Source organism: Gracilinanus agilis, chromosome 3 (genome assembly GCF_016433145.1).
Source record: "Gracilinanus agilis isolate LMUSP501 chromosome 3, AgileGrace, whole genome shotgun sequence".
Classification (NCBI taxonomy): Eukaryota; Metazoa; Chordata; class Mammalia; order Didelphimorphia; family Didelphidae; genus Gracilinanus; species Gracilinanus agilis.
The window spans coordinates 252,132,587-252,151,575 of NC_058132.1; the positions used below are offsets into that span (position 1 = coordinate 252,132,587).

An 18,989-nucleotide genomic window follows, 5' to 3' on the forward strand; every position below is an offset into this window, starting at 1 on the left:
GATTCCCCTTCTATATCCTCAGATTCAACAGTTCAAGAATTCAAGCCTTTTTCTTGCCATACCTCTTGAGCTGTCCAGCAGTAGGGTCCCCCTGCTCTGTCGTGTTGTTTTCTATTTGGTCCTCTTTCTTCTCGAAGTGCATTGTTTTCTGTCTCGGTGTGGAAGGGTGAGGAGGTTTTTAGATTTGTTCCATCTAAGCCACCATCTTCCCAAAATTCCCCATTTGTCTTTTATTAGATAAAAAAGGAGACAAGTTTTTCTTTATCACTTATTATGTGGCAGGTACTATGCTAAGAACTGAGGATACAAATATAAATAAAAGGAAAAGCAGTCCCAGGACTTAGGAAGATAAGAATATATATTCTAATTATTTATTGTATTAATTATATATCATAATATATTATAGATAATTAGTAATTATATATAGAATAGAATATATATTCTCCTGGAGGAATGGAGCTGGGCATTGGGGTCAGGGGGACTGAAGATGAAAATACCTGGTGAGAAAACATGATTATGAGGTCCAAAAGGTGAAAAACAGGGCTTGGAGGGTAATATGAAGGCAGGCCAACCTGAGACCCTTCACAAAAATGGAGGCTCTAGCAGGAATTCACCAAAGTCTGACCTTGTGGAGAAATGTTCCCAGGTGAGTAGGCTACAAGTCTGACCTTGTGGAGAAATGTTCCCAGGTGAGTAGGCTACAAGGTGAAGGTGAGGAGGGTCTAGGCCCTAAGGGAAGTTTTAGGATTAGACAGATGAAGAGGAATGATTTTGAAATCCCAAAAGTTAAGAATAGGGTCAGAATCTCTTTCCAGGTTTAGTTGGGATTTTTTCTTCTATAATTGTGAATTATATCTTCTGCCTTTTTCTTTCTTTCTTTTTCTTTTTATATGGTGTGGCTTTCTTTTATATACAGGTCACACATTCACCTGAAGCTCATTATAGTATATGGCATTAATGCTGGTCTAACCTAATTTCTGCTATGCTGTGTAGTATACAGAATTGGGGTGATATAGTTTTTTCTAGTTTTGGCTGAGTTCCAAAAGCTGTTAGGGGTTTGGAATCTTGAGGAAAGACAGTTGGCTGGATCTTCCGTGGAAGGAGGTTGTCAGTCAGCCAAGCTGCCTTGATTACCTAGCTTTAATATTGAAATTTAGCCTAGCTTTGACATATTTACTTAAGAAATTATTATTTTAGATAAACCCTTTATATCTTCCTTTCCTAATACCGTCCCTGCCTTCCCTCCCTTACCTTATATGTCTGTGGAGTTAATAAGGAGAGTAATTAGAGAGGAGTTAAATCTGTGAAGGGTTACCTAATTGACAGCATTAGTTATAGGTTAGTCAGTCATCATTTATTCCCTTTAGATAGCAATAGCACTTGGTAAAGCTGAGTTTAAAGGCAGGTCCTTACTCAGACTCCATCTTTGCTTCCCTTACCCCACCTGAGGTTCCTGAGACAACTGATAGGGCTTTCCTTTGATCCACCTTCCTAACAAACATCCTTCAAAGAAAATAAACCCTTTTGTGTTTCAACAGCCCTATTAGTATAATTTGTCTGTTAGTTATCAAGAGGGAAGAAGAGGGAAAGAAACAACATACTCTGGGCTTAGAGGGAAGCTGGGGCATCCATCTTGGAGGAAGGTGTTACTTCAAAACAAGTCCCTTCCTGTGAAATTAACTAAAGCCTGTTTGTTAATTTCAGTCTAGTCTATTTCCCTCAGCTTGTGTTTGAGTCTAAGTCCCAGTCTGTAAGCCTGCTGTGTTTGTCTGTTTAGTTTAATTTCTCTTCTCCCTGAAGATCTCTGTTTCCCTTCTGTGTTATACTCCTGACTTCAGTCCTATTATGCCCTGAATCTTCTTTAATCCCAGCCTACCTGTAACCGAGATTACCCACTTAGCAAGTCTCCAACCTCCTCCTTTCAAATTCCCTTATTCCACACACCTTTCCTCAAATTACCCACGTAACAGCTGCTTTCAAATTTTCCAAGCGGTTTTTGTCAAATAAGTGGTCTTTATAACTGGCATCATTAGATTTACTTAATCCTGTGCTCCTGGAGTTCAACTTTTTCTGGGTTTTTTATTCTAATTCTTTCCACTGATGGATTTTCCCATTTTTTAACTAGCATCAATTAGTTTCGGTAACTACTGCTTTTTACTATGGTTGAGAATGGGTATCACTGGATAATATTCTCTTTTTTTCCATTATTTCCTTCAAGACCCTTGGCTTCTATGTTTGTTAGTGCCTATAAAGGTCCAAAGACTGTTTTATAATTTTTTTTAGTTTGACTTACCCAATTATAATATTTACTTTCCTCTATTTTTTCTGAATGTGTAAAATGACTTTTTGCTTTTATTATTCAGTGGGTTAATTGAGGTAACAAGAATTTATTAAGTACTTAGTATGTTCCTGATTCTGTGTTAAGTGCTAAGGATACAAATACAAGCTAAAAAAGAAAATTAGACCCTGTCTTTAAAGGGTTTATATTCTAACTAGGGAAGATATCTATAAATACAATATTTGCAACATCTTTTCCTTGCATGGCAAAGAGCCTGTATGCTTTTCCCAAACCATAAGCTATACCTTCATGTCATCTTAAGCTTTTTTCTCTATAAATCTAATGCTTTCTGGAACATGAAATTCAAAACCAAAGGTGCATGTCACCTATAGGTAATTTTGTTATTTCATTCTAAATTCTCTCCATAAATTTCCCTAGACAATCTCTTTTGTACTTCTTCCTAGTCTGCATGTGAGTGTTTCATGGATGACTTCTTAGTCTATATTTCCAGCCCCAACTTTTCTAGTTTCACATCCACATTTTCATTTACTTCCTATTCTTCATCTAGATGCTCTTTAGTGTTTCAAACTTATACTCAATATTGGATAAACATCAACCCTTGTAAATTTGCTCTACCTTTTTTTCTTTTCTATCTTTGTTAATCCCAACCACATTCTCCTAGTCAGGAAGCTATGGGGTCAATTTTGATTCTTCCCTCTCCATTTTCCCTGTAACTAAATTAGTTCCTCTGTCCCATTAAATGCTATTTCCATACTCTCACAGTCACTGCCTATTACTGACTTCAAGAACTCATTATCACTGGCCTAGGCTAGGCTCCTAAATTGATTGTTGACTTCCAATTTCTCTTAATTTCAATCCATCCTAAACACAAAGCCCAAAATTTATCTTAAACACAATTTGATTTTGTTTCTCTCTTGTTTAAAAATCTTCCATGACTTCCCATTGCCTATAAGAGACCCAAATCCTTAGCTTGCTATTTAAGGTCCTTTGTAATCTGCCCCAAGTCTACCACACAGGATTGATGTGAACAAAGTACTTTGTGATGCTTAAAGCTTTTTAGTAGTATTACCTTTTCTATAGTAGTTCCTTTTACTTCCTCTTATGCATGCTATCTTCCAGCCAAACTAGACTACTTGTTCCCCCAAATTCATGACTTTGTTTATGCCCAGAACCTACTTTATGCCTCTATGCCCAGAACTTACTTTCTCCCTATCTCCACCTAGCCAAACTGTAACCATGCTTTAAAATCTAGCTCCAATGTCATCTACTCCAAGAAGCTGTTTCTGATCTTTGCACTGGAAAATAACCTCTCAGAACCTCCATGACACTTTGGAACTTGCTTGTAGCATATGTCATATTCTATTCTGCTTTATATCATTGTTATATGTATAAATGCAATGTCCCTTACAATAGTGTAAATCAGTGATACCAAACTCAAATAGAAATAGATACCACTTACCTATACCTAAGGATTCCTATGAGCCTTGGGAAACCACGTATTAACCTTGTCTGCATTCTACTATATGCTTATTTGGTTCACTAAATATTGTCCAATTACATTTTTAACTGGTTTGGTGGTCTCAATGCTGCCAAGATGTAGGTTTGTTAAGTTTATTCAGTCAGAGATCAGATCCTGTTCATCTTTCTATCCTTCAAAGTAGGAAATTACGTTCCAGAAAGAAAATCTAAGCACTGGAACAAGTGCCAATAGATATTCTTCAGCTTATTTGTTTTACCCCACAGGTTTTTTTGTGAAATTCAATTCATTGTAATAAATATTTAGAAAGATAACCATTCATAGAAATGAATTGAATTCCACAGAAAGAATTTGGGTATTTAAAGAGATGATCTCTTTGTAGTATCTTTTAGTTGTAGAGAAGTACATTTTAAAATCATGTCTAAAATATCCAACATCAATAATATGGAAATAGGTCTTCATAGATGACACAGGAAGAAACCGGTGGAAATGCGCGTTGGCTACTGAGAGGTGGGGGGATGGGGAGAGAGAAAGAGCAAGAACATGAATCATATAACCATGGAAAAATTTTTTTCTAAAAAATAAAATATCCAACATATCTTATTCTTTTAAAACGTTTTTATTTATCTTATTAAATGTTTATTAATTGCATTTAAAAATTTTAAACATCATTTTTTAAAAATTTGAGTTCCAAATTCTCTACCTCTTTCCCTTTCCCTACCCTTTGAGTAGGTAAGCAATATATTGAATATACTTATAAAGTCATGCAAAATGTGTTTCATTAGCCATGGTTTTTTTTTTAACCCTTGCCTTCTATTTATGGATTGATACCAAGTATAAATTTCAAGGTAGAAGAGTGGTAAGGACTAGCCAATGCGGGTTAAATGACTTGCCCAGATTCACACACCTAGGTGTATCTGAGTCCAGATTTGAATCCAGGCCTTTATGACTCCAGGCCTGGCGCACCTTCCACTATGGTACCTAGCTGCCCTATAGTAGCCATATTATAAAAGAAAAAGATAAATGAAGTGAAACATGTACACTTCAATCTGCACTCAAAAGTTCATTAGTTCTCTCTCTGGAGGTGGATAGCATTTTCCATCATGGATCCTTTGGAGTTCTCTTGGATCATTGTCTTGATCAGAATAGGTGAATCTTTCACAGTTGATCATCATTACAATATTGCTGTTATTATATACAGTGTCCTCCTGGTTCTGCTCATTTTACATTGCATCCAAATCTGCCAAAGTTTTTTTTGAAACCATCTTCTTCATCATTTCTTATAGCACAATAGTATTCCATCACAATCATGTACTACAACTTGTTCAGCCATTCCTCAACTGATGGGGACCCCTTTGTTTTCCAATTCTTTGGGACCACAAAAAGCCGCTATTTAAGGTTTTGTAAATATACATCTTCAGCTCTCCCTCCCTGCCCCTTTTTAAAAATCTCTTTGGGATAGACCTAGTAATGGTTTTGCTAAGCCAAAGGGTATGCACAGTTTTAAAGTCCTTTGGGCATAGTTCCAAATTGTTTTCCAGAATGTTTGGACCAGTCCACCACTCTACTAATAGTGCATTAGTGTCCCAATTTTTCTATATCTGTTGCTGCAATTGTCAGTTTCATTTTCTATCATGTTAATCAGTCAGAAAGGTATGAGGTAGTATCTCAGAGCTGTTTTAACTTGTATTTCTCTAATCAAGAGTCATTTAGAGCATTTCTTCATATGACTATTTGCTATATTGATACTTTGCTTTCTTTTTCTGAAAAGTTTGTCCATCTCCTTTGACCATTTACTAACTGGGGATTAGTTCATATTTTAAAGTTTAGCTTAGTTCTCTATATATTTGAGAAATGAGACCTAATTTGGGCTGTATTAGTTTTGTTTCTGCAAAACATTTTTAATTTTGTGTAATAAAATTATCCATTTTATTTTCTGTGATCCTTACTATCTCATTTAGTCATAAATTCTCTCCTTATCCATAGACCTGACAGGTACATTTTTCTATGCTCCTCTAATTTTTTATCATCTTTTATGTCTGGATCATCTTTACATTTTGGCCTTATCTTGGTATAGGGTGTGAGATGTTGGTCTATGCCAATTTTTGCCACACTGCTTTCTAGTTTCCCAAGCAATTTTTGATAAATGGTGAGTTTTTGCCCTAAGAGGCCTAGCTGTCAATCCATTGAGCCACCTAGGTGCCCCCCCCATCACTCTATTTCTTAGCCAGTCCCAAATGGTTTTCATCATTATCATTTTGTAATATAGTTTTGAAATTTGGTATTGTTCTACCTTCCTTCATGGTTTTTTTCCCACTGATTCCTTGATGCTGTTTCCACTGTACCACCTAAATGCCCCTTGTATTACTCTGCTGTCCCAATATTATCCATTGTCTTAAAATATTACTTAGTCATATGGGATTATTTTTTCTTACCCTGAAATTCTCAAGTCATTTTCCAAAATTATTTCACCTATAGAGAAATTAAATTAAAAACAAGAACATTATTAAGTCAGGCTAAAATGGTAAAAAGATGGAATCTCTTTTTCTTTATTCATTTCTTATTTATTTAGTTGAGAATTCCCTGTGGATACTTCATATATTTTGGGCTACTTTAACTTACATACTAAAATGGACTGTTTCCACTGTTTCATGTGAAAATATTTTATAGCAATCAAAGAAAAAAAGCAACAACTTTATGGTTTCATGTTTTGACTTATGATCTAAGGATTTTATTACTTTTATGTTGAAATATATTTATGTTGTATTTATATTGAAATATATTTATGTTATATGGTCTGACTCTCCAAATAAAAAGCTTAAAAATCTATTTTTATGCTTTATCTCCAAAGTGAGATATGTGTACCTGAGATGTTATACAATGATTAGGAAGAAAGTACTAAAAGTAAGGAGGTGAGTATGGCGGTTTAGCATGCTTGCAGTTATTGTCTGTCTCTTATCATTCTCCCTTCCTTTGCTGGTCCCTAGTGTGGTGAGTTTCCCTGTCCTACCGGTACGCTGACAAGCAGGTGGGCAGTCATCCTCTGCTCCCACCTTGTGTTTCCCTGGCTCAGGATATGTGAATGAAGAACAGGCACCCTATCACCTCATAATTCTCTCCTCATCCACACACACCCTGCCCATCCTCCACTGGGTCTGGCAGGAACTACAACCTGGAGATCAAGAGGAACAGGGATAGCAGCTCCATAGCAGGGAAATATGCCATATCTATTATGACCTGAGTTAGATGGCACAGTGGATAGAGTACTGGAACTGGAGTCAGGAAAATCTGAGTTCAAATCCAACCTCACGCTTATTAGCTATGTAACCATGACCAAGTCACTGTTGAACAACAACAAATTAAGATCTAAGAGATTATCACAACTGCAGCTGACAATGGGCAGTAGCTAGTGCCTCTTTATATAATTCAGCAGTAGTTAAAGTCTGCATCTTATTGTTCAGCAGAAATATGATTTGATTCCTGTACTAGAATAAATCCCACTCTTTCCACTGGCCTAGACATGGCTGCCAGATAGAACTAAGTATGTGTAGAAGATAACTGTGCTAGAGCTAGAGTACAACTCTGAGGTTATTGAGGGACGAGTATACAAGATATCAGAAAAGGAGAAAGACAACACAAGTATCCAAAAAACTCATACCTTGTTAATACTGGGAAAAAGTGACTAAGAGAACATGAATAACCATCAACCGATATGCCTACTCTACTCTATGCAAAATATTTATGAGAGTCATTCACATAAGAATTGTAGGCATCCTCAATGAGTTTTTAGAAAGGGAACAGAGTTTTGCAAGTAATAGTCAAAAATGGATTCCACCTTTATAAAACCTGAAAGGTTTAAGGAATAGCATCCAAATGGGTTTACTGTTTATGAACTACAAAAAAAATTTTTTGATCTGGTAGAACTAAACACTATCTTACATGCCTTTTAAAGCAAAGTGTCTCCCATCCATATAACAAAAGCTCATTCATGATTCTTTGGAAGATATAATCACATTATCCTGATCAGTGACCATCTAGGCAAACAAACAAATAAGTCAATGAATAAATGAATTTTTAAAAAATGAAAGCAAAGGCCTATTTTTTCAATACTAATGTTTTACCCATGTTTCTCTCTGGCAGAAATATTTGGAAAATCACTGCTTTTGAAGGACAAAAGATGAGGACATAGAGGATAACTGAAAGATGCATGGTTGGTGTGACTAGACTATAGCACATGACCACTGAGGAATTCTAAAGAAGAGGAGTAAAGGACAACAATAAGAAATTGTAGGGCAAGGAGAAAAGAAGTGTGATCACAAGATAACACTTGGCAAGAAGGAAGGATGACAATATACAGAGTCCTTACTGGTACCATTAAGTTGTTGGGAGAAAATGAAATTAGTCTCCAGCAAGTTGGACACCCAACCTGGTGGCAAGGGTACCCTCTGATGAACTTTTAGAAGATTATAGACAAGCGTCAAACAGGATGGAAAACATTACAGATGGATTGTAATCTGCATCATTGGAGGGAACTCCCTAAACAATAAGCTCACAGATATAAATGTGAGAAAGATATAAATGCATGTATCGCACTAATGAAATAATAAGGAATGAACACAAAGAACATGCAGCCCAAAGTAAAGGTCTCTTGCAAACTGACCAATTCCATTGCAACAAGTTATCTGGAATAGTTGATGCTAACCTTGTGGACAGTTATTTTTCTATTGAGAATATGATGGAGGTACACAACAAAAGCAAATTGGACCAAATCCCTCGGTGCTTTTCCAAATGATTCAGAATCCTGCTGGTTGGGCAAACCTGAAAAAACTCCAAATTTGGGAATTCTAGGATTTGAATTGATTATATGGATGACACAGCTCAAAAATACATAAATGCTTTCTTTATTATTGCTATAAAATGATTCAGCACTTAACAATAGTATGCTGAGTACTTCCTTTCCCTCAAAAGAACTTGGTTAATTAATCCATACCCTATTTCCACTGTCCTTCCTGAGTCCTCCTGCCTATCCTATCCCTTCTTCTTCAAGTCACCTGAAATTTTAGCTAATTATGTACTAAATGATCGTGTTATTATATGATTTGTAGTCAGATCACATGAATAATAGTAATTTTTAAGAGATGGGTTTGGGGAAACCAGCTGGGTTTCTGAGTGGTTGTGGCTAAGCCCAACTCCTCTTCATAACTTCAAAACTGCCAACTGCAAGGCAACTAGGTAGCTATTGAAAAGAGTGCCAGGCCTGGAGTCAGAAGGCCCTGGGTTGAAATTTGGCCTCAGACAGTTCCTGGCTTTGTGACCCTCATAATCACTTAAACACCAGTTGCCTAGCCCTTACCGCTTTTCTGTCGTAATTGGAATTTATATTTAGTATTGTTTCTAAGACAGAAGGTAAGATTTTTTTTTAAAAAAACCTACAACTATTATAATCAACTAAAATCCTCATAAAGAAAATTTCAAAGAAAAATGACTGAACTCAAGAAGTGAGTTAAGTAAAAAGGGAATAAATGTTTTTGGGGAAAATAGAAAGGTAGAGAGAGATCATCTTGTTATTTTTCCTCTTTTTGTATAAGTAACCACATTTTGGTACTCCCATCATCTCTGACTCTAAAATAGGGAGATAGCTACTCTTGACTGTCCTTGAACTTTAAAGATATTTCCATCCTAGTTTTTGCTACTTGGCTACTAAAACTTTTGGTTCTATATCTAAAAATGTAGACTAGTCCAACGGTCAGGCCAAAGCTAACAAAAATTAGTCATCGTTCTTGAATCCCTGAAAGGATGGAGGTAAGAGAGATAAGTTGCTTTCTTTTTCTTTTTCTTTTTTTTTTTAACCCTTAACTTTTATGTATTGGCTCCAAGGCAGAAGAGTGGTAAGGGTAGGCAATGGGGGTCAAGTGACTTGTCCAGGGTCACACAGTTGGGAAGTGTCTGAGGCCAGCTTTGAACCTAGGACCTCCCATCTCTAGGCCTGACTCTCAATTCACTGAGCTACCCAGCTGCCCCTTTTTCTTTTCCTTTTTTTTTTCCTTTTTAAAATTTTTTTATAGGTTGCTTTCTTAAATGAGTATTACTCTGGCCATGTGTATATATGTGTCTTTGTGTTTCTTGAAGAAACTTCCACTTGCAATGGACAAGAAGTTGTTTTTTTAGACATGTAAGTTTGACAGTTTATGGAATTATTTGCCTAATATGAATCTAGGGGAAATTTAGTCTATTTCCCTTAGATCCCTAGAAACAATATAACGCCTTTAAAATATCTTTTAATAGTGTAGAGCAGTGGTTCCCAAACTTTTTTGGCCTACCGCCCCCTTTCCAGAAAAATATTACTTAGTCCCCTGGAAATTAATTTTTTTTTCTAAATTTTAGTAGCATTTATAGGAAAGATAAATGCACCTGTGGCCATCACCACCTCCCTAGATCACTGCAGCACCCACCAGGGGGCAGTGTGTTATTTAGAATTTCTGGGGTTCTATTTAGAAATATTAAGCCTCAACATATGTAGATATATGACAAACTTCCTGTGGACATGTGGGGGACTTCGAAATTACATTTCCCATGGTCCAATGGGTTTCCTGTTTTCGATGACGTCTTCAATATAAAGCCTGGCTTTAAATATTGAGAAGTTGGTTTTGACTTCCTCTTTGCTACCTGAGTGTGCATTCTCTCTTTTGGTACGAGGCAGCCAGGTGGAGGGAAGAAAATGCCGGGAGTTTTGAAATAGCTTTTATCAGGTGCATGGTCTTATATATTTTACCAACATGGCCATGGTAATTAAAATATTACTTTTCCTCATAATATCAGCCTTTATCATTTTTAATCATTACAGCGGTGGCGCCCACTTTGGGAATCACTGGTTTAGAGGAAGGCTGAAGCAAAGTGGTCAACTGGAAAGAAAATCTCCGTACCATGTATCTTTTTAATCATTTTTTTTTAAACCCTTGTACTTCGGTGTATTGTCTCATAGGTGGAAGATTGGTAAGGGTGGGCAATGGGGGTCAAGTGACTTGCCCAGGGTCACACAGCTGGGAAGTGGCTGAGGCCGGGTTTGAACCTAGGACCTCCTATCTCTAGGCCTGACTCTCACTCCACTGAGCTACCCAGCTCCCCCCCCCCCCCCCATGTATCTTTGATAAGGGTTTTATATCTAAGATATGTGGACAACTAACAGAAATATATAAGACTACAAGACATTCCTCAATCAGTAATAGTCAAAGAATATAAACAAGCAATTCTTTGAAGAATTGCAAACTATTAATAGCCATAAGAAAGTGTCCCAAATCACTTATAAGAAAAAGGCAAATTGAACCAACCCTGAGATTTCATCTCATACACCAGTAAATTGGAAAAGATAACACCATCATCCCACCATGCACGTCTTTTAGCCACTTATAGCCAGAAGTAAGTCTCTCTGCCCACTCTTCCATCTCCTACATTTTCGTGCAGTGGACAAGAAAGAGACAGAGACTATCTGCTTGCACAACTCTGTACAATATACTATGTACAACCTACTAGAAAGAGCAAATATAAGTATACTCTATGACACTAATTACATTTGTAATGAACTCCACAGTGCTCATCACTGGGAAGGAAGAATGCCTTTTATGACTTTATAATCTTATTTATATTGCTCTCTAATCTGCCCATCACTATGTGTTTAGAAACAAGAATCTTTACCTGAAAATTGCCTGTCTGCCCCAGGAGGGGGGAAAGGAAGGGAAGTAGAGATAAGTGCAAGCATATAACTTAGGAAAACTTGTGTGGAAATTTGTTACTACATGTAATTGGTAAAAAAAAAATTGAAGCTAAAAATTTTTTTTAAAAGAATTTTTATCTGAGAACACAAACCAGAAAATTGGCTTAAAGTTTAAGAGAAATGTTATATTACAAAAGATGTCTAGTTTAGCTTTTGATTAATCTATTATTGCCTTTTCTATTTATTACTGTTGCAATTTTGATGTAGTCATAATTGTTCACCGCTATGAAAATTAACTTTATTTCAGATGGCTCACAAAATCGCATGTGACAAAAGTTCACCTAGAGCCGTATTCTAGCGTTTTTATTCAATCAATATAGGCCTAGAATTTCAAAAACATTTTATGAGAAAAGTCCAATTACATGATCACCAAATTATATTATTGCATGATCAGTTAGGGTTTGGTAATGTTAGTTTGAACTGTAAAGTGGAAGCTATAATTCTAGCAAACAACTATTTACCAAAATGTGATCTACAAGCTATTATCTCAACATAAGGATAACATTTCCAAAAACAAATTGTCCTTTGTATCTATGTACCTTTATGTAATGAAACCACGAAATTTCAGCAATGTTTACTAAAAATGAAAATTTTCCTGGTCTTATTGAATGGAGGTATAATGGTAAAATTGTATCTGCATTTTGAATTTTACTTAGTCTACACTGGACTTAAGATAGAAGGTAACAATTTATAATCAATATTTTTCTAAAACACAAGATAATAAAACTATGAACTATATACAGTCATTCTTAAATCATGATGTGTGATGATAAATCCTTATTGGCAAGGAGCAATGTAATGTACCTAACCCTGACCATCCTGAGAATATCTGAAGCATATTAGAAAATGTAACCTGGGGGTAACTAGGTTGCTCAGTGAATTGAGAGCCAGGACTAGAGACAAGAAGACCTGGATTCAAATCAGGCACTTCCTAGCTATGTGATCCTGGGCAAGTCACTTAATCCCCATTGCCTAGCCCTTACCACTCTTGCTTTGGAACCATTACAATAGTACCAATTCTAAGATGGAAGGTAAGGGTTTAAAAAAAGTAGGCTAACTTTATGGTTTAGGGAAGAGATTTTGTATCTTGAATTATTTTTATTTTAATGTCCTTTGGTTCTAGTTGATTCCTCTACCATATGTAGAATACCTCTATTGTTTTATCATATTTCCTGATATTTGCTTATTAATAGCAATTGTGTAGTATTGCCTTCTCCTTAGAACAAGAAGTGCATAGCACCTACACCAAAGTGTTAAAAAAATGTAAGCAAATGTAAACAAGGATGCTTTTTGAGGTGTGGAACAGAACATTATTATTTTAAGTCTTAAAATATTTGTATTTGGTTTATTAGATTCTTATTTTGCCATTCAGACACTTATTTTCCTTATGTTATTAAAGAAAGTATAAAGTGAAAAAAAAGAAATTATGAAGTTATACACTCCAAAGTCTCTTACTTTCCCCATCTACTAATGATAAAATGTTGAAAAATAGGTCAAAATGAGGAAAGAGTAGACTACCTTTAAAACCTTGGGTACGATAAAGTTTTTTGAATGCTGTTAAGATATTTATTGTGCTAAGAGACTTTTCATTCCCAGGACCAGAATCTCCATCCCAGGTCAATGAGGAGAGAGGTGGCCCCAAAGACTGCAAGTCAAAAAGCCTTGTCAGGTACTCCAGACCATCATCAAGACTTTAAATTTGGATTCAAAGGTTCTGCTTTATAAGATTCCCTCTGCTCTAAAGGATGGTTAAAGTTAGGGGTTTAGCCATTTTCATATCATGGGCCACATTAGCAGTCTGGCAAAGTCTGCCATGGATGCCTTCCAGAAAACTGTTTTTTTTTAATGCATAAAGTGAAATACATAGGATTACAAAGGAAACAATTATACTGAAAGATAGTTATCAAAATACTGAAAAAATGAGTCCACGGGCCCCTGGTTAAAAACTTTTTCTCTAGAGGGTGATATTAAAATAGACAGCAGAGAGCTTGTACTGGGGTAACTTACTCCCTGCCAGAGCATTTTATAAAAAGAAAGAAGAAAAGAATTTAATATGAAAGAGACATTGTCAATTTGCTACTTTGAATGAGAACTGTTCTCATTTTGAGTTGAGTCTACCACTTTTGGGGCAAAATCTCTTAATGCTATTTCTTTATTTTTATGATTGCTACATTTAAAAATGGATGTTTATTTGAAATGTATTATAAATGATGGGTTGTATGCACTATACATTCAGGGTAATGCCAGTATACCTGGAGAAAATTCTACTTAAAGTGTTTAAAAGACCTTATCTGAAGTCCAACTACACAAAATATATTTTCAATGTTGTATTATCATATACTGTGTTAGAACTATAAAATAATCCCACTGTCTTTTATTATTATGATCTGGTTTAACAACTATATCCTATTCTAAGATGTTAGCAATGGAAATTATTGTGAGAGGTAGATTCTCTTGATTACTTTAATGCAGGTCAATTGTTCTAGTTGACATTTTAGCAATTTATCATGCAAGAAAACATGCTAACAGCTGCCCATATGAACTGCTGCCTAGGACTTCTAAATCTTACAGGCAGTTACAGATGGTTGTAGATTTCTAGGGGAAATTGGAAACAAAAGCAATGCAAAGGCAAATTTTTGGTCCTTGCTGACTCAGTTTCCCCTTGTGCTTTTTACCCTTAGAACTGGAAAACATCCCATATGGACTTGGCTCTTTGCATATGTTAAATTATGAGGAAAAAAGTAGCTGTTTGAAGGTATTTTCTAACCTTTACCTAGAATCAAACAGAATTAAGCATGCTTTACTCCTAAACAGTTATTAAAGCTTAGTCTGAAATTTGAAGACAGACCTTAATGTAAAATAATCTTACTGTAAAAGAATCCCTGTGAGGTTTTATAGCTGCTGCCATGTAGGGCCCTCAGTTTCACTTGGTCCATTGGATGCTAAATCCTACTACTCCAGCCTCCACTAATCCTAGCTTAGCCATCCATGGCTATGGCCAACCCCATCGTGTTCCTCAGTATTAGTGTCAATAACAAGCTTCTGGACCAAGTTTCTTTTGAGGTATTTTCAGACAAGTTTCTACAGATAGCAGAAAACTTCCATTCTCTGAGCACTGGAGAAAAGGGATTTGGTTACAAGGGATTCTGCTTTCACAAATTCATCCCTGGGTCCATGTGCCAGGATAGTGACTTCACACCCTATATTTGCACTAGAATGAAGCAAGTCCATTTATAGAGAAATTTGCCAATAAAGACTTAATCCTGAAGCAAATTGATCCTGGCAATTTATCCATGGCAAATGTTGGGACCAACATATGTTGCTTCCAATTTTTCATCTGTACTGCTAAGATTGATTGACTGGACAAGTAAGCATGTGGCATTGGGCCAGGTGAAAGAAGGCATGAACGTGGAAGAAGGCATGAACATAGTAGAAGCCACACTCCAGTTCCTGGGATGACAGGAGCACCAAGATCACCACTGCTGTCTGTAACCAACTGTCAGAAGTTTTTACTTTTTGTCTTAATCGGCAAACCAATCTTCTATAGAAGGGGATACCACTCCTAACCCCAACCAGCTCTCATAAGCTTAATTCTTGTACTTTCACTTGTTTCAATTCTCTTTGAATTTCCTTTTCCTTCTACAAATCTGATTGTATTATAGAGCTAAGTTTATTATTAGTAAATAAAAACTAAACTACATGCACCCATATCTTTCTGACTAGGAAATGCTGTAAGATGAATTTCACTCTCACTTTCTGCCTTTAATCTAATAGAGATGGAAATACAGAGGTAAAATAATTTCCTTATAAAAATCAAGCATCTCCTAATTGTACATACCAAAGCTCAAATGATCCCCTGTGCTCAAGAATGCTAATGTGGGATATGGTTTCACTAAAGAAACATATCAGATGCACCATGAATTAAACTGAGGGGATGGTCAGAGCTCTGAATCCAAGAGAACTTTGCTCATCCTCCCATCCAAAGCCAAATTTAACTTGAGAATAAATATAAACAAAAGGGAAATGATTACAACTGAAATAATTAGAGGGAATTTTTTAAAAATTTCTTTTTGTAAGTCCTAAAGTAAAGTTTGAACTGTTCTACATGCAAAACAAATTGGGAAACCTAAAAAGTTTGTAAAACAAAGCAGATCATTTCACCTTTTCCCCTTTCTTGCTTTATGATCTTTGTAAACATACAGAATGGTTTTTCTAGAGCCAAATGTTCTATTGAATATGTATTTGTATGTAATTTAATATTAGGCATGAATTAAAGTCATTCCACGTCAGATAGCAGATACTGCTTCGATCACAGTAATGATAGAGATGCCCATTTTATAGCATGGATTACATGGGAAATTGCAAGACTTTGGAGACATTCTAGTAACAGTAGGATGATAAGTTAGAACTCAAGAATAAGATAGCTAACATTTATGCTACTGCTGATGCTCTTATGAACAATGGGAATGCCAAGAAAAGAAAGCATGACATCTCTTCTACAAATACCAGATTTAACTCCAGAAACCTATAATAAAAATGATCTCCAAACTACAGAGGAGACTGCACTGAACTATGCTTACATTCTAATGAAATGTATTAAGTTTGTTTGTCAACAGCTATCCCAACAGATATCCAAAATTCTGCTCTGATTGACATCCTTTGCTACAAACTCTGAAAAATATGCATAAGCTTTTTTCAAGCCCAGAAAAGAACAACTATTTTTTTGAACAACTCTTTCCATAGCAATGTGTGTCTAAATCTTCTGTACTACTTTAATAAATGTCTACTGTTCTGCTACAAAGCAATAAATGATATTTTTTTTTTACCAAAAGGAGCAAGAAATCTCTAGAAGGGGGAAAAATTGTACGTAATCAGCTAGACCCCAAAAGAAAAAAACAATTACCACAATCAACAGAATGGTCTAGAAGCTCAATAAAGGAAATAAGGGAAAATATAACCACTATATGGATGGTAATAGAATTTTAAGGAAGAACTCAAACCATAGCCAGCAGTTTAGAACTATTGTAATTAGAAAAAAAATTTTAAACATTTCATGAAAAAGACGACGGATAAAAAAAATTTTTAATGCCATGTGAAAGAGCAAATAACAGAAATGAATTAGCAAAACTGGAAGGACACAAAGTTTCTATGAATCAAAGTAAAAAAAAACAACATAAAAAGGTTCCAGGTTAAGATGGCGGCAGAGTAAGAAGCAGCTCTTAACCTCTCCTGACCAAAATACACAAAACTCCTCAAGGGGACATAAAAACAAGTCCAGACGAACGGAGGAACCCCACAACAGGGCACAGCGTGGAAGGTACGTGGAATCAGGGCATTTCCATGCTATAAAGGGGTGAAACAGCTCTCACTAAATCACGGGCTGAGCAACCATCCCACCCCCACCCCCTCCACACACACCACCTATAGCACCGAAGCCAGCTAAAAAGAAATAGAGCAAGTTTGGGGCACCCATCGAGTCATTGGCAGCTCTGGGGCCTGTTCCTGGGAGCAGCAAGATTTAGGACCCCAAAAAGCTAAAGAACCCACACGAACTCTGAGCACGGGAGCAGGACGCAGAGCGCGGGAGCAGACCGCAGGCGCGGGTGGAGGCAGACACAGCCGCGAGCTACGGCTCTGAAACCCTGAGTGGGGAACCAGTGCAAATGGGTATATGACTATGGAAGCAGCGCCCTGAGACTTGTAAAGAAACCTCCTGCAGAGGATCAAGCAAGGGGGACCACCAGGGGGCTTGACCTTGGAATGGTCTAAGATGATATGGGGGGGTGGGAAAGAGGAGGATGAATGGAGGGGGACACCAGGAGAAACTTGAGAGAATAAGAAAAATAGGATAATCCATTACACAAAAAGAGGGCATGGGATGGGGAGGGGACAAATACTATTATAAGTAGGAGAGGAAGAGAGCATCAAGAGGTAATATTTAAACCTTACTCTCATCGTAATCAACTTGGAGAGGGAAGAGTAGCTATACTATCTATTGGGATATAAAACTCTATCTAACCCTACTGAGAAAGTCAGAAGGGATAAACCAAGGGTAGCAGGGGAGAGGGGAGGTAAAAAAAAGGGGGGGGGAGAAGAAGGGGGAGGGAATTTATTAGGCCTTCAAAACAAAAAGAGGGGAATAATAAGGGAGGGGGTAGAAAGAGAAGTTAGTCAAGGGAGGGGATAAGGGATAGGGTCTTAATAGCAAACCACTGGTTTAAAAGGAAATAGTTTAAGGAGAAGGGGTAGGAATAGGGGAGGATACGAAAATGTCAGCGAATGCACAACTTATAATTATAACTCTGAATGTGAATGGGATGAACTCGCTCATAAAACGGAAGCAAATAGCAGAGTGGATTAGAAACCAAAATCCTACCATATGTTGTCTACAAGAAACACATATGAGACAGGTGGACATACACAAGTTTAAGGTTCAGGGCTTGAGCAAAATCTTTTGGGCGTCAAATGAGAAAAAGAAGGCAGGAGTGGCTATTATGATTTCTGACAAAGCCAAAGTAAAAATAGATATGATTAAAAAAGACAGGGAAGGTCATTACATCCTGATTAAAGGCAGTATAAACAATGAGGAAACAACACTGCTCAATATGTACGCACCAAGTGGCATAGCATCCAAATTCATAAAGGAGAAACTGGCAGAGCTCAAGAAGGAAATAGATAGTAAAACCATACTAGTGGGAGATCTAAATATTCCTCTTTCAGATCTAGATAAATCAAACTGAAAAATAAATAAGAAAGAGGTAAGAGAGGTGAATGAAGTCCTAGAAAAATTAGATTTAATTGATATGTGGAGAAAAATAAATAGGGAGAAAAAGGAATACACCTTCTTTTCAGCTGCACATGGCACATTCACAAAGATTGACCATATTATAGGGCATAGAATCATTGCAAACAAATGCAAAAGAGCAGAAATAATAAATGTAACCTTCTCAGATCATAATGAAATAAAAATAATAATTAGTAAGGGCACCTGGACAGGAAAATCAAAAACTAATTGGAAATTAAATAATATGATTCTCCAAAACCAATTTTTCAAAGAAGGAATCATAGAAACAATCAACAATTTCATTGAAGAAAATGACAATGATGAGACATCCTACCAAACTATGTGGGATGTGGCCAAGGCAGTACTCAGGGGGAAATTTATATCCTTGAATGCATATATTAACAAATTAAGGAGGGCAGAGATTAATGAATTGGGTATGCAACTCAAAAAACTAGAAAGCAAGCAAATTAAAAACCCCCAGATGAAAACTAAATTAGAAATACTAAAAACCAAGGGAGAAATTAATAAAATCGAAAGTAAAAGAACTATTGAATTAATAAATAAGACTAGAAGCTGGTACTTTGAAAAAACAGATAAAATAGACAAAGTACTGGTCAATCTAATAAAAAAAAGGAAAGAAGAAAACCAAATTGATAGT

General features: G+C 36.3%; 1 protein-coding gene across 1 annotated transcript in view; it reads right to left on the minus strand.

The window, feature by feature from the left end:
* Window positions 1-18,989, minus strand: part of ERICH2 (glutamate rich 2) — a 91,641-nt gene that overhangs the window by 45,524 nt on the left and 27,128 nt on the right. The window lies entirely within an intron of this gene.